General features: G+C 32.4%; 1 long non-coding RNA gene across 1 annotated transcript; it reads right to left on the reverse strand.

Annotated features, from left to right (window-relative positions):
* Nucleotides 1-7,306: 7,306 nt before the first annotated feature.
* Nucleotides 7,307-10,221, reverse strand: LOC139514792 (uncharacterized). Its single transcript, XR_011662704.1, has 2 exons — nt 9,907-10,221; nt 7,307-7,578 (listed from the first exon to the last, which is right to left on the reverse strand). It is a non-coding gene; the product is annotated as an uncharacterized lncRNA (long non-coding RNA).
* Between the last annotated feature and the right edge of the window lie 4,819 nt (nt 10,222-15,040).

The raw sequence follows: 15,040 nt of genomic DNA on the forward strand, positions 1-15,040 counted from the left end.
AAACAGTTCGCCCTACCTTTTATCTGGTTAATCAAACACAGATTTAAAGGGGGTTTATCTTATGAGTACTAAATCAACTTTGGAAAACTACTTCCGTGTAAGAGTTTCACAATACTTTTTATGTCTGTGTCATTTTGGTCGTTTATGGATAGTTGTCTCATTGGCAATCATACCACATCTTCTTTTTTATATTTGAATAATTTGCACAATTCAGTATGCGTCATACATTTTGAAAGTGAAGACATTATACATCCATTTATACGTAAATATGTTAAATAACCTCAGCTTTCCATCCTACCTAGCTGTTTCAGTTCTATTACATCCTTAACTTTTAAATATTTCGCTTTGAGCGTTCCTGGTGAAAAAAAATCAAGAAACGCACTTCGGACGCATGCTAATTATAGAGTGTTCATTTCGTTTTTATGCCCCACCTACGATAGTAGAGGGGCATTATGTTTTCTGGTCTGTGCGTCCGTCCGTCCGTCCGTTCGTTCGTTCGTCCGTTCGTCCGTCTGTCCCGCTTCAGGTTAAAGTTTTTGGTGGAGGTAGTTTTTGATGAAGTTGAAGTCCAATCGACTTCAAACTTGGTACACATGTTACCTATGATATGATCTTTCTAATTTTAATGCCAAATTAGAGATTTTACCCCAATTTCACGGTCCACTGAACATAGAAAATGATAGTGCGAGTGGGGCATTCGTGTACTGAGTACACATTCTTGTTTTTTTTTATAATTTCCTCTACAATATTTACCAAAGAATTGCAATTACAACCTCTTCATTCTCTTTGTGCTTTTGCAGTTTTTATTCTTTTAATACTATTATTCTATAACATGGTGCACATTACTTTAATTTTAATTTTTAATTATATGTCTTAACAACTTAAAATCGAAAGTACAGGTGAGTGGCTTCACCCAACGCTATAATTTACTATACATCCCCACAACAAAAATACACTAAGTATAGATCTGAGAGTACTCGCAGTTACTGACAGTTAGTTCAAAGCCAATAACAACTAATACAAAAAATCATGCATCTAAGACTAAAATATCAATCAGTACACATCCAATTTCCGACGGATTAAGTAAAGACGTCATTAATAGTCAGAGAAAGCCATGACCTTGTGCAATGACAAAATACATGTATCGACAGGTTGTACATGATACATGTATGTATGTTTATTTAAATCCAAACTGATCAATAATTGAAAACACTTTAGGAAAGTTAGAAAGTATAATTAAATGCATGTCAAACAACTGTTACCTTTTGGATTATAGCTCTTCATCTTTTATATAAGCTTTGGATTTCAAATATTTTGGCCACGAGCATCACTGAAGAGACATGTATTGTCGAAATGCGAATCTGGTGCAAGACAATTGGTACCGTTAATTTTATTACAGGTTAGGTTGTAAACATTAAAACTTGTTTATAATTTATAAATTTTCTGTTAACAAAACTTTGAATTTTTTCGAAAAACTAAGGATTTTTTTATCCCAGGAGTAGATTACCTTAGCCATTTTTGGCACAACTTTTCGGAATTTTTTTTCCCTCAATGCTCTTCAACTTTGTATTTATTTGGCTTTTAAACTATTTTGATCTGAGCGTCACTGATGAGTCTTATGTAGACGAAACGCGCGTCTGGCGTATAAAATTATAATCCTGGTACTTTTGATAACTATTATAAAACACATGTTTTACATTGGAATTGAGAATGTGGTCCAAACATTCTTATAACTATTACCGTAATTTCCCCAAATAAATGACACCAACATTTCTAAACGAGCTTTTTTATTTAATTAATGAAGACACGTTCATTTGTTATTACTTTTGTTTTCAATTTTCAAAATGGGTTTTTTGAAATAATAAGGCTTTTCTACCTCAGGCATATATTACCGTAGCTGTATTTGGCAACACTTTTAGGAATTTTGGATCTCAATGCTCTTCAATTTTGTACTTTATTTGTCTTTTATTTTTTTTAACTTTTTTGGATTTCGAGCGTCAGTGATGAGTTTTTTGTAGAAGAAACGCGCGTCTGGCGTTTATTCAAAATTTAGTCCTGGTATCTATGATGAGTTTATTTTTCTACACACTTGGTTCTTAATTAAGTAAACGTACTCAAATCACATTGATATGTATATATATATAGAGTATTTAGAGTAATTATGTATATATATAAAAGTAGTTTAAAAACTACGTTAATTTCATTGAAAAAAATGGCATTTGGAAGTCCGGCTCTACCTGTAGAAAACTTTATTAAACGGGATAGTACATCCTAGTTTTTACGTCGATGTTGTTCACCGAGCCCGGAAATTCATATACGATCGAGGTGAACTTATCGATCCTTTAAATAAACTTATTTCAAAAGATTACAATTCAATACTGCAATTAGATCTTTGAATACTGCTAAATATTGATTTTCATTTTGACTTAATAAAATTTTTATATACATATGTACATTGTTGGCTGTACAATCTGTCGATACCTGCATTTTGGCATTGCACAACGTCATGTTTTTTTCTGACTGTTAATGACGTCTTTACACCAAACCCATAGGTTGGTGGATGTGTACTGTTTCTATTTTAGTCTTAGATGCATGATTTTTTTTATTACCTGTCAGTGGCTTTGAACTAGCGAGTACTCTCAGATCTTTACTTGTGTCTTTTTTTTTGTGGGGATGTATAAATACCCTGCCATGTCCGGTCTGTGCTTTTTTTTTATAAATGTTTTTCTACATTGAATCGATATGATGAGTTAAACCCTTTTCATCTGATTTTTATAGTCTGTTCTTATGTTGTACTGTTATATTACTATCCAAGATAAGGGGGAGGGTTTGACGCCAACAAACCAGTTTAACCACATCACATTCCGTTTGTGACTGTGCCAAGTCAGGAGCCTGTTATTCAGTGGTTGTCGTTTGTTGCTGTGTATAATATTTGTTTTTCATTCGTTCTTTAATTCATAAATTAGGCCGTTAGTTTTTTTGTTTGAATTGTTTTACATTTGTCATTTCGTGGCTTTTTAAAAAGCGGACTATGCGGTATGATTTTTGCTCATTGTTGAAGGCCATCCGGTTACCTATAAAAATAAGAAGATGTGGTATGATTGTCAATGAGATAACCCTCCACAAGAGACCAAATGACACAGAAAATAACAACTATAGGTCACCGTACAGCCTTCAACAATGAGAAAACCCACACCGCATAGTCAACTATAAAAGGCCCCGAAATAACAAATGTAAAACAAATCAAACGAGAAAACTAACAGACTGGTTTATGTACAAAATAATGAACGAAAAACAAATATGATATACATTGACGAACGACAACCAGTGAATTACAGGCTCCTGATTTGGAACAGGCGCATACAGAATATGGCGGGGTTACACCAGGTGCGTCAACCCTCCGCTAACCTAGGACAGTGGTGTAACGGTACAACATAAGAACAAACTATAAAAATAAGATGAAAAAGGCGTAACTCATCAGATCGATCATAAGCAGAAATATATCTAACAAAAACACAGAGTGGACGTGGCAGGGTACTTATTCATCCCACAACAAAAAGACACTAAGAACAGATCTGAGACTCCTTGCAGTTACTGACAGCTACATTAGACAGTAATAACACAAAAAAATTCGTATTGTCATGCCAGTACCGAAGTCCTGGCTACTGGGCGGGTGATACCCTCGGGGAGTAATAGTCCACCAGCAGAGGCATCGACCCAGTGGTAGTAATAAAATTGACTGTACTAATTTTCTTGCACCAGATGCGCATTTCGACAATACATGTCTCTTCAGTGATGCTCGTGGCCAAAATATTTGAAATCCAAAGCTTATATAAAAGATGAAGAGCTATAATCCAAAAGGTCCAAAAAGTATAGCCAAATCCGTGAAAGGAATTGACAATTTTGTCCAACCTTTTTTCTGCAAGAAGGAAGAGGGGGATTTTCTTGGAAAAAGCCATACTTCTATATAATTATTGATACAATAGAACATGTATCTCGCAGTCAGACAACTTGATCAAATAAAAGAAAATGGCATTTCAATACAATCTTCATTAATAAAAGGATTGAAATTTCGTACGCCAGACACGCGTTTCGTCTACCAAAGACTCGATCATCAGTGTAGATCGAATCAAAAAAGAAAAAAAAGGCCATATAAAGTACGAACTTCAAGAACATTGAGGACCCAAAATTCCGAGCAGTTTTGCCAAGTGACATTTTGGAATTCTTATATAAGGTCATACAATTAAGTAAAAAGAGGCACAATAAAACATGAAAATGCACAAGATTATTTAACCAAACGCCATTCTTTTACTATAAACCAATCAAAATAAACATGCTGAATTGATTTCACTTAAAAATAATGCAAACATTGAAAATTCAGGTTAAGTCTTGAATGTATGCTTGCTCAATAATTGAAAAGGCTGAAATACCCTATTGCACTATTTGAGGGTTGTAATTTGAGACCAACATAATTTTTCATAAACACGTGAATTAATCATGATAACTAGCAACAAATATGTCCGGTTTTGATTGATATTGGTATAATTTTGAAAAAAATACCTCACATGCATTTCAGTAACAGAAATAAAACAACTTATTCATAGCTCCGTTGCTTTCCATGTTAAATAATGCAATATCAAACATTTATAGCTATTTTATCTAAAGTTCAAATTAAGAGGAATCATTTCATAACAAAACTATACCTTTTTACTTTTAGACTAGTGCTTAAAAGCTAACATAAATTTAACATGTTTAAATGCAATCGTAATCTGTGTGTTACTGGTAAATGATTAGGTCAGGGATCTCGTTACCACAAATTACTTAACACCTTTACTGAATTCTTCTATAGATACACATATTTGGTTTTGAATGTTTGGCTGTGACTGTAGAGAACTCATTTCAAACAGAAAAGCATATCATAATTTGTAAGTCCAGAAATTAAGATACCACCCGGGTACACTTATCAATACTTTTATTACCAATTCAACATTGCGATTAGATCTTTGAATATTGTGCTTATTGGAATAAATATTGATTTTGTTATCTGTTAACATGGTAAATTGAAACCATGCGAAATATTATTGCAATACACATATGCACATTCACGGTACTACAATCTTTCAATATCTATATTTTGGCATTGCACAAGGTCATGTTTTTTTCTGACTGTTAATGACTTCTATACAGTAACTCCATTGCATGTAAGTTGCAAACTTGCTGGTATTTTAGTCTTAGATACATGTTTTTTTTAAATAGTTGTAAGTAACTGTGAGTACTCTCTGATATGTACTTTTGTTGTGAAGGAGGTTTTTCTGCTTTGTATCGATCTGATGAGTAAAGCCCTCTTCAACCGATTTTTATAGTTTGTTCATATGTTGAACTGTTATACCACTGTCCAACGTGAACCCCACAACATACTTTATTTGCCTGTATTTCAGTTGGTGTCGTTGGTTCATATCTGTCATATTTTGTTTTTCGTAAATTGTTTTGTTATAAATAAGACCGTTAGTTTTCTCAATTGATTTTTTTCACATTTTTCATGTCGGGCCTTTCAAAGCCAAATATATGGTATGGTTTGTATTCTTAATGTTGAAGGCTGTATGGTTACCTATAATTTTCGACATCCACGTTGGCGCGACTTCGAATTATAACACAAGGTTGACTGCTGTACCTTAATGTTTTACATTTTTACCTATTATTATATAAATAAGAAGATATGTCTGTTTGTTTGCCTGCACATTGTTGTCAATATAATGAAATTATATGCGACTGTCATACCAGTGAAAGATTTAGCTAGCTATAAAACCAGGTTTAATCCACCATTATCTACATAAGGAAATGCCTGTTCTAAGTCAGGAATATGACAATTGTTTTCCATTCTTTTGATGTGTTTTAGCTTTTGATTTTGTCATTCGTTAAGGGACTTTCCGTTTTGAATTTTCCCTGGAGTTCGGTATTATTGTTATTTTACTTTTTTCTTTTGAACATTGGTGGATAGTTGTCTCATTGGCAATCATATCATATCTCCTTATTTGATATTTTGAATATTCAAGAGGAGAAAACAGTTAAAAAAGTTTTTCGAGCAACTTGACCCAAATATATATATTGGCGTAGCGTCATGTCGCAACTTACCGTTCGCCAAAGCCTTATGTCGATGTCTTTTACGGTTTCTAAGGCGTAATGATAGTATTTAAAGGTCGAAACTTAGATCACGACCTTAACCTATGCTATTGACCTCAATTATTGCTTATTTACTATATGTACCAGTGACCTTATATAAGATGTCTTAAGGTCTTTGGGTCTCTATTACTTATGGTTTAAGATTTACAAAAGCTCAATAACTGTTCAACATTATAGACCAAATATGAAATCGACATTTCGGAAACAAACGAGGCGAAAAAAGTAAAAATACATAATCAGAACAAAATCAAAAGGAAATGTGGAAAGACCTTATTAATCATGAAATTGGGGGCATCGGTGTCTGAGTGGTCTAAGTAGTTACTACTGTAATAACTAGTCAGTCACCACTTGGGTTGTGAATTCGAACCCATCTCATGCGGCCGCACTCGACTCCAATCTTAATTGACTAGGATTGTCAGTTTTCCTATCGACGGTCGGTGGTTTTCTTCGGGCACTCCGGCTTCCTCCACCAATAAAAACTGGCCGCTACGAAATAGCCCAAAAGCTATGCTTAAAAGTGGCGTTAAAACAAAAAAAAAAATCAAATCATGAAAGTTATAACGGTATCCCTTATCATTTTGTGGGGAAATTATATTATTGTATTATTATAATAAAACAAGTATAGATAATCAAAAGACAGAATGAAAATAAAAACCAATAATTAAAAAAAGAAATAATATAGATAAATAAAATACAACTATAAATGAATAAGATGAATATGATTAATAAAACATCGAACGGACAACAAAAGGAGCAAAACCAGGTGCCATGACAATGTGAGCGACTCCTGCTATGTATGCATCACCCGCAATGCAAATACAGAATCAACTAGATGAGATGACTTTACTGGTATCCAAAGATCTAAGATCGCGAAAACAAAAATCGATATACGGTGTTAGGAGTAGTATTATAAAGACTGCTAAAGACCAGTTTTTAATTGAGATGAGAACCGATCAAAATTCCATATGCCAACCAGACGACCTTCTAACGACACAAAGAACAAAAAACATCGGATATCAAAATAGTATTCTGACGATATGAAAAAAAAACACATATGAAAAAAAAGTATGCATCATTTTGAGAAATTTGTATAGTTTGCTAAATAGCACGGCTATTTTACACACTATTTGATATGATAACATTTTATTAATATATTTATCTTATTTTTACTTTGTTTGTAAAAGATCTCACACAAAATCGAAACAGAGCTTTACAACCTCTGTCCACCCAAGCTCTCTTTCCAGACTTGTCGTATGTCCTATGTGCTATACATGGCTTAGTAGGTGAACGCTTTTTCCAAACAGTCATTACTACCAGATCATTGTTTAAGTCTATTTTCTCCCACTTCTTGTTCTGTATGCTTTTTAGTCTCTGGTTGTCAGCAACTAAATCGAGATGCTGTAAAATCAATGTATAACTTTTAGAAACTTAATTGGAAATTTGACTCTGACCAAAACTTCAGGCAGTAGAACCTTAAGTTTGACAAATAAAACATGAATATATTAAAAAAAAATTTTTTGAATAATAAATGTCATTGTGTTTGCCTTAGTCCTGAAAACCTCGTCAGTTAATGTTTTATCTTTACGTTTGTGTTATATGTAGAAATTGGGGTTGATGACAGATCTTTAACAGTTTCTGTTTAACTTAATTATTCACGACTTTTGCGTTTGAAATTCCAAACAATTAAAACACTGACATATTGTTTATGTGTCTGTTGACAAAGCTGGTTTGTTGATCTGGATTGTCTTTGTTATTGTTTTTTCGTTTACATTTGGGTGATTCCTTATTGAGACTAGTAGGTCATCTTTGTTTATAATAATAGTTCTCATATTGTATTTTCGACTTTTGGCGTTTTGTAGATAAATCCAGAAAAAGCACGCCAGACGCATGCTATTCATAAATATGATAAAGTGTTGTTTTCATTGGTTTTTTTTTTTTACTAAATATTCATTTTTAAATATATCATTATAATTTTATACATATCTTTACATGATAATGCAATAGAGTTCATCACTATACATTAAGAAATGTACGAAATGACTAACTTTTTGCAATTTCAGGATTTTCCTCAGAACGTCCGTCCTTATATCATTTGATATTATTATATAGCCAATTATTAAATTTGATGTAAATGTTCACTTAATGAGATTAATTAATTTAGTGACCTCAATAACACATGTACTGATGTAACTTCATATTTTCAATTAAATGTCATGAACATTAATTGTATAAACAAAACTGATAAATTTTATAGGTTGGTATGCGTTTATAAAATTTGAACTAAAACAGTGATTGCACAATGAATGGGAAATGTTCTTTAACTTTGGAATTCATATATTAGATGATAGAAAGAGAATGTATCAACCGAGGAAGTGGGAAACAAAAACACCATTTCGAAGAAAAATGTATTCCATCATAGCTCATAAAAACGAATGGACCAACACCAGTCTGTACAACACTGCACCAAACAAATTGAGCAACACGAACCTCACAAAATAGCAGAATGAATTCAAGGTTTCGGGATGGGTTAGTAATTCCTGCTCCTTTGTCACACAGGTTGCTGATGGATAGTCAAATCAGCCACCTTTTTCATGATATGACGATACAGCCACAAGCCTAGAATTACTATATGTCTTGGGAGATATACATAGTTCATGTGCAATTGAAGCAGGAATGTTGCAACAACGAAATTGAAATTTCACATTTTGAAACATATATCATCTCTTTTTTCCATAAAGTTTAGTTTTCATCCGACAACCACCTTCAGTTTCTATATGTAATTTCAGATATGTAGCAGACATAACATTATCTGTAGTATTTCAATTACAATGGAACATATTCGATCAAGCTAGTCACTAAACTTTAAAATATCTTTAAAAGCATATCATCTGTACCATGTATACCAGGAAATTAAAAAATAATGCTAATTACTTTTCATTCGTCAATCATACCTGAGGTCTTATCATACGGACGTAGATCAAATTGCCGATAAAAGGTTGACGTTTATTCAAATACGAATGCCGAAAGTCGATTAAAAAGCACGCCTACCAAACTCAACAATAAAATCAATTGAAAATTTTAACCACGTAACTGAAATTCAAAACAAAATGAAGGAAAAGAAAAGAAAAGATACGGAAGTTGTGAAGGTAAACCATGTATGTATAGAAATCAACATATTAGGGATTTGTTCATATAACTGTTGTTAACACCAACGCTCGTGTTTGGTTTACTATGAACGTTTTTGATTATTATGTACACCAGGCTTAACATTTTGCAAGCATCTACAAAAGACGCATTAGTGACGCTCGAAGCAGAAACGTGTAGAAGGTCAAAATATAGTACGAAGTTCAAGAGCATTGAGGATCCAAAATACCGAAAGGTTTTGCCAAATACAGCTAATGTAATCTATTCCTAGGGTAGAAAATTCTTAGTATTTCGAAAACAAGTTTCCAAAACAGTTGATTAATAATCATGATCATACCAATGATAATTCATAAACGACAACAGTACTTACAGGTGTTAAAATATCGTAAATACATTTAGACTACGTACACCAAGTGAAGACAATAAAAGAAATAGGATGAACTTTAAAAGGAGCGAAAGCCGGAAAAAAAGGAAATGAAAGGATCGAAAAGAAAACTTTTCAAACCATTTACAACTTAATACAGAAGTACATTTCTAAAATCAGTATCCAATCAAACCTGGTTTTAAAAGTTTTGTACTTACCTGAATCAAAGCAGACTTTAAATTTTCCTGCACACTTAAGGTGTACCCAAATTGTACTTTTCTTAAACCCAAATGAATGTCCTTCTTGGCAATCCTGCGCTGGTATATGTTCTGTGATGAAACCACATTTACGTGGTTTGACAAAAGGTAATCCAGGTTCATTATCATTACACCATTTGTCTGTTTTCTTGATGTATCCAGGAATCTTAGCGCCTGCTGGTACCATGCTTAATATTTGTTGATTTGATGTTATACTACCATGAACACACTCCTTTAATGACCCTGTACTTTTACATTCAAGAGTAGCACATTTTGTATTTCCTAAAAGAAACATTTGTAACCATATATGATGATCTAAGACTTTTTCAACCAATTTTTATAGTTTGTTTTACTGTTACACTACTGTCACAGGTTAAGGGAGGGTTGGCACCTTCAAACGAGTGTAAACCCGCCACAGTCTGTATGTGCCTGTCCGATGTCAGGACCCTATAATTCAGTGGTTGTCCTTTGTTGTTGGGTAACATATCTGTTTTTCGTTCATTATTTTGTACATAAATTATGCCGTTAGTTTTCTTGTTTTACATTTGTCATTTCGGGTCCTTTTATAGCTGACTATGAGGTATGGGTTTTGCTCATTGTTGAAGGCCGTACGGTGACCTATAGTTGTTATTTCATTTTGGTCACTTGTGGAGAGTTGTTTCATTGGCAATCATACCACATCTTATTTTTTATATATATAACGAAATCGTCAACAAAATTAATGTGCAGTTAAATGACGCTTATAATGCAGCTGTCTGTGTATAATAAATGGTCAAATGTAGATTGTTTTCTTCATTGCATTCCATAATTATCAAGACAATGAAAACAAGCTAAAATATCTTCAAAACTTAACTATTCATTTCGGATTGGACACATGTATACCCATTCCACATACCGAATATTTTTTTGTTGTTGCGAATTAATTAAACAATGGGCAGGTTAAATTTTTAACCTGTTTAATTTTGGCTGAATTGGAAAATACACGCGAAAAGAAATGAATCGTATTGGTAAAGATGTAAACAAAATAAACTTAATTGACTGACTGTCACAGGTAATCGATTACAAATAAATATAAGTTCTACAAACGAAAATAAGCATAATTCAAGGAACTTATTGTATGTTAATATCATATTATTGGGGTATGCTAAAAATTAAGGTTTTGATCATAATCGATTTGTAAATATCCATGAAAATGTGATGTTTTTTAATTTAATTTAAAATTATATGCAAAATGTTCGTGCTATGACACTAATCAATACCTCGGTGCTAATTAACATGTTAACATGTTTTAAATAGTCACTGATTGCTGCGTTGTGAGAAGGTGTGATATGTTAATTAGCTTATTTGATTATTATGGTATAAGAGATCTTGATAAGGTATGCACATTCTTTTGATCTGTTAAACAGCCCAAACAACTCGATATTTTGAAATTTTCTAACGACGGCAAATCTTGGAATGAGCACGGAAATTTTTGCGGGGTCAATTTTTCGCGGGTTTTTAGCTTCCGAAAACAAAGCAAAAATTAAACACACCCAGAATGTTTTAACTAAATCATATACACATATATGCATAAATACACAATGTTTGGCTGCTGGATCCCAATTATTGTCATGTTAACCAATTATTTTCGTTTTTGTGACTCACATAATGTCTGTCTGTATAAAGGAAATATAGTCAACTGTTATTCAAGTTAGCTTAGATAGCTGGAAAACAAGGTTTCAGAAAATGCATGTACGAAGTCAGAATTATGACAGTTGTTTTCCAGTTGGTATATTTTTTACTTATAATATTGCACAATTTAGTATATAGATCATCTTATTAATATATCAATAGTATGGAATAAGAATTCGACTATAGCGCATGGCGCACATTGCTGGTGTTGTTCGGTCATGCGTTGAATTATATTTGATATTGGATTTCGTTGTTGAAGTATTTCATTTATTACATCAAATTTTCATTTAAATACAACAAACTATATCCTTTTCCGCGTGTTTTCATTTTGGTTGGAAGGAGACTCATTTTATATTTGAACATAGGTTTTTATTTTACCAAGAAATAACCAAATTCTAGTTCTATCCTGGTAAAAGAGAGACGAAAGATATCAACGGGACGGGACATTCAAACTCATAAGTCGAAAATAAACTTACAACGCCATTTCTAACAAAAGACAAACAAACGACAGTACACAAAACACAACAAAGAAAACTTAAGACTGAGCAACACGAAACCCACCAAAATCGGGGATGATCTTAGGTGCCCCGGGAGGGTAAGCAGATCCTGCTCCATGTGTGGCACTCATCTTGTTGCTCATGCAAGTTCATACCCGATGATAAGTCTAATTCGGTAGGTCACATTCGGTGAAATGGGGACGGGATTGTAGTTACGACTATTGGAACATATCCGCTGTCATCTATGAAATAGATATTCCCTAACGGTCAACCAACTCATTATTGCGTCCGTAAAATTTACGAATGGATGATTTCAACTTCACCACTTGGAACTCCCGGTTTAATAGCTTAATTGTAATATATAAATACAAATTTAAGAATATTATATAATTTGATTTGTTTTCAAATTGAGGGCAAACTAATGTTTGTTAATCCTAGTTCCTATTTTGTACTGTAATTCGATTTCTGTATTGTCTTTTGTTTTACAAGTTTTTCAGTTGAATTTCTCTAGAAAACAAATATTTTTAAGATTATGAAATTAACACTGGACACTACAAAGTTTTTTCCAGAAAAAACTTTGTGTAGACTCGATTGCTATTAAAGCTTAAGGTGGTATGGGTGTCTTCCTCCATTTTGGATTGTAAAAAACAGAGAATCAAGGGTCCAGATTTTCAATCAAGTTAGCAAAATTTGATGCAGGAATGCAGATGTTTAATGTACATTTTCATTTAAAAGTACCAATTTAGAAGAATATAACTTCTAAATATTGATATTTTTGCAAATATTAATTATTTTTGGTTGTTTTTAATTTTATTTTAAAATTGGCATTTTAAGGGGAGGTAACTCTAAAAAAGTGCATTTTCTGAAGGATTCTGTATGGAATTTTCCTATTTTGTATTTTAGCTGGAAAAAACATATCTTTTCTTTTAAAATTCTCAAAGCAGTGTCTGAAAGCTATCTTTTCCTGAAGTATTTAACAATTCTATCATTTTGTTTAGTTTCTAATCACAAAATGGTGTTTTTTCCTGTATAATCCATACAAAATGTGTCATTTTGTCCCGTCCTGTAGCTTGAGAAAATGCGCGGTGACCTATCATTTTTATTATTTTTTTCAACATGTATCAATAGATACAACGTTTTGGCAAAGTATGAACAAATTCTATCATTTTTTATTTTAGACTCCCATACCACCTTAAACATAGATATCGAACGTTTTCTGTTGTTTGTTTGTTGTCTTATTGACGTGTATCCCAGATCTTCAAGTATGCATATAATGATATCCGAGGACTAGATTCGATACCGAGACACTATAATTAAGCAGTCCGACACAATATCATCGCATTTATCTGTTATTTCCAGACATTTGTAAATCTGTTTTCTACTATATGTCTATTGCGAAAGGTTTGACACGTCATAAACTGATGTTATGTATATAAAAAGTATAACAAAAATACCGAACTCCAAGGCAAATTCAAAAAGGTGAGGTTAATTAAAACTGACACAATTAAACTAAATCAATCAACGGAACAGGTTAAAAACAACTGCCATATCCCTAAACTTGGTACAAGCATTGTCCGAAGAAAATGGTTGGTTAAAGGTAAACATTTTCTGTTTCAATTCATCCAGTTACAGAAGTTAAAGATATTTACCCACTCATCCTAAAAACTACTACCATATGCACCTATCCTTTACCTTAATATATTCCTAATATAAGTCTAATAATCAAATTAAACCGAGTAAATTCAGCTTCCCATCATATAGTCATTCTAATGATTTTGCGAGATAATGCTAGCTGATCTATACAAGGTCATGGTAAAAGGAATAAATTAAAAAAAAAATGAATAGATTATTATGCTTGTTTTGTTCATATCAAGGCTCAAAAATAGCCAAACCGCTTTTAGTTATAACCTCTAAGAAGGGACAAATAAGTACTATTATTAGTAGTACTGACTCATTTCAAATTTAATTTTATCAGTACATGCAAAAACATGAATATTTGAAATTTGTTGCAATTTAAAGTCTGCACGAAACTTGCAATAATCTATGCTGAATAATCATATAATCTTTAAATTATCAATGGTAGAGCCAAATACCGCCTATACGGCACATCTTTTCTTCAAAATTGTGGCCCTATGTTTTTTAAAAGTTGAATGAAGTAAGAACAAGAAAAACGAAAAAAAAAAGAAAATGTTTTCATTGTTTCTCGCTAAATGACAAAGTTTGCGTTTTAAGCTTGTTCGATTTTATTTTGCAGAATAGCCTATAATCTTGTTTTGTTTATGTTACAAAATTCCCTTATTACGATTGCACTATCAACAAATTTTAAACCATTGGACATTGAATGTTTATTATCACGTCAACAGTTATATACCCCGAAAAAAGTAAGAAAAAAAAGAAAAGAAGAAAAATGTTTCCTGTGCTATATAAATAAACTCATCATAAATACCAGGATTGAAATTTTATACTTGCGCGAGACGCGCGTTTCGTCCACAAAAGACTCATCAGTGCCGCTCGAATAAAACAAATATCAAAAGGCCAAATAAAGTACGAAGTTGAAGAGCAATGACAGTACCTGGATGTTTTATAAACCTTGCCTTAGCTAAATGAATAAACCTTTAAAATATATGAATATCTCGTAGTTTTCTTGGTATTAATTTGGTTTCCAAAAATATCTTCTTCATGAAAAACAAAGTGTTTATCTAAGTCTATCAAATAACAAATGAAGAAAGACCAATTGTAATTTTGAATACCAAAACATATCATATTATCTTCATCAATAAAATAAAACATACCATTGTCAATTATTGCGATTAATATCAATGTAATATACAGCACCATTCTTCTGTTTCGTATTAAAAATATTTCTTTTTAAAAAAATCTGTTTGTTTATATATGTACTGATTACAAATACATGGTGGTAACATATT

Source organism: Mytilus edulis, chromosome 3 (assembly GCF_963676685.1).
Source record: "Mytilus edulis chromosome 3, xbMytEdul2.2, whole genome shotgun sequence".
Taxonomy (NCBI): Eukaryota; Metazoa; Mollusca; class Bivalvia; order Mytilida; family Mytilidae; genus Mytilus; species Mytilus edulis.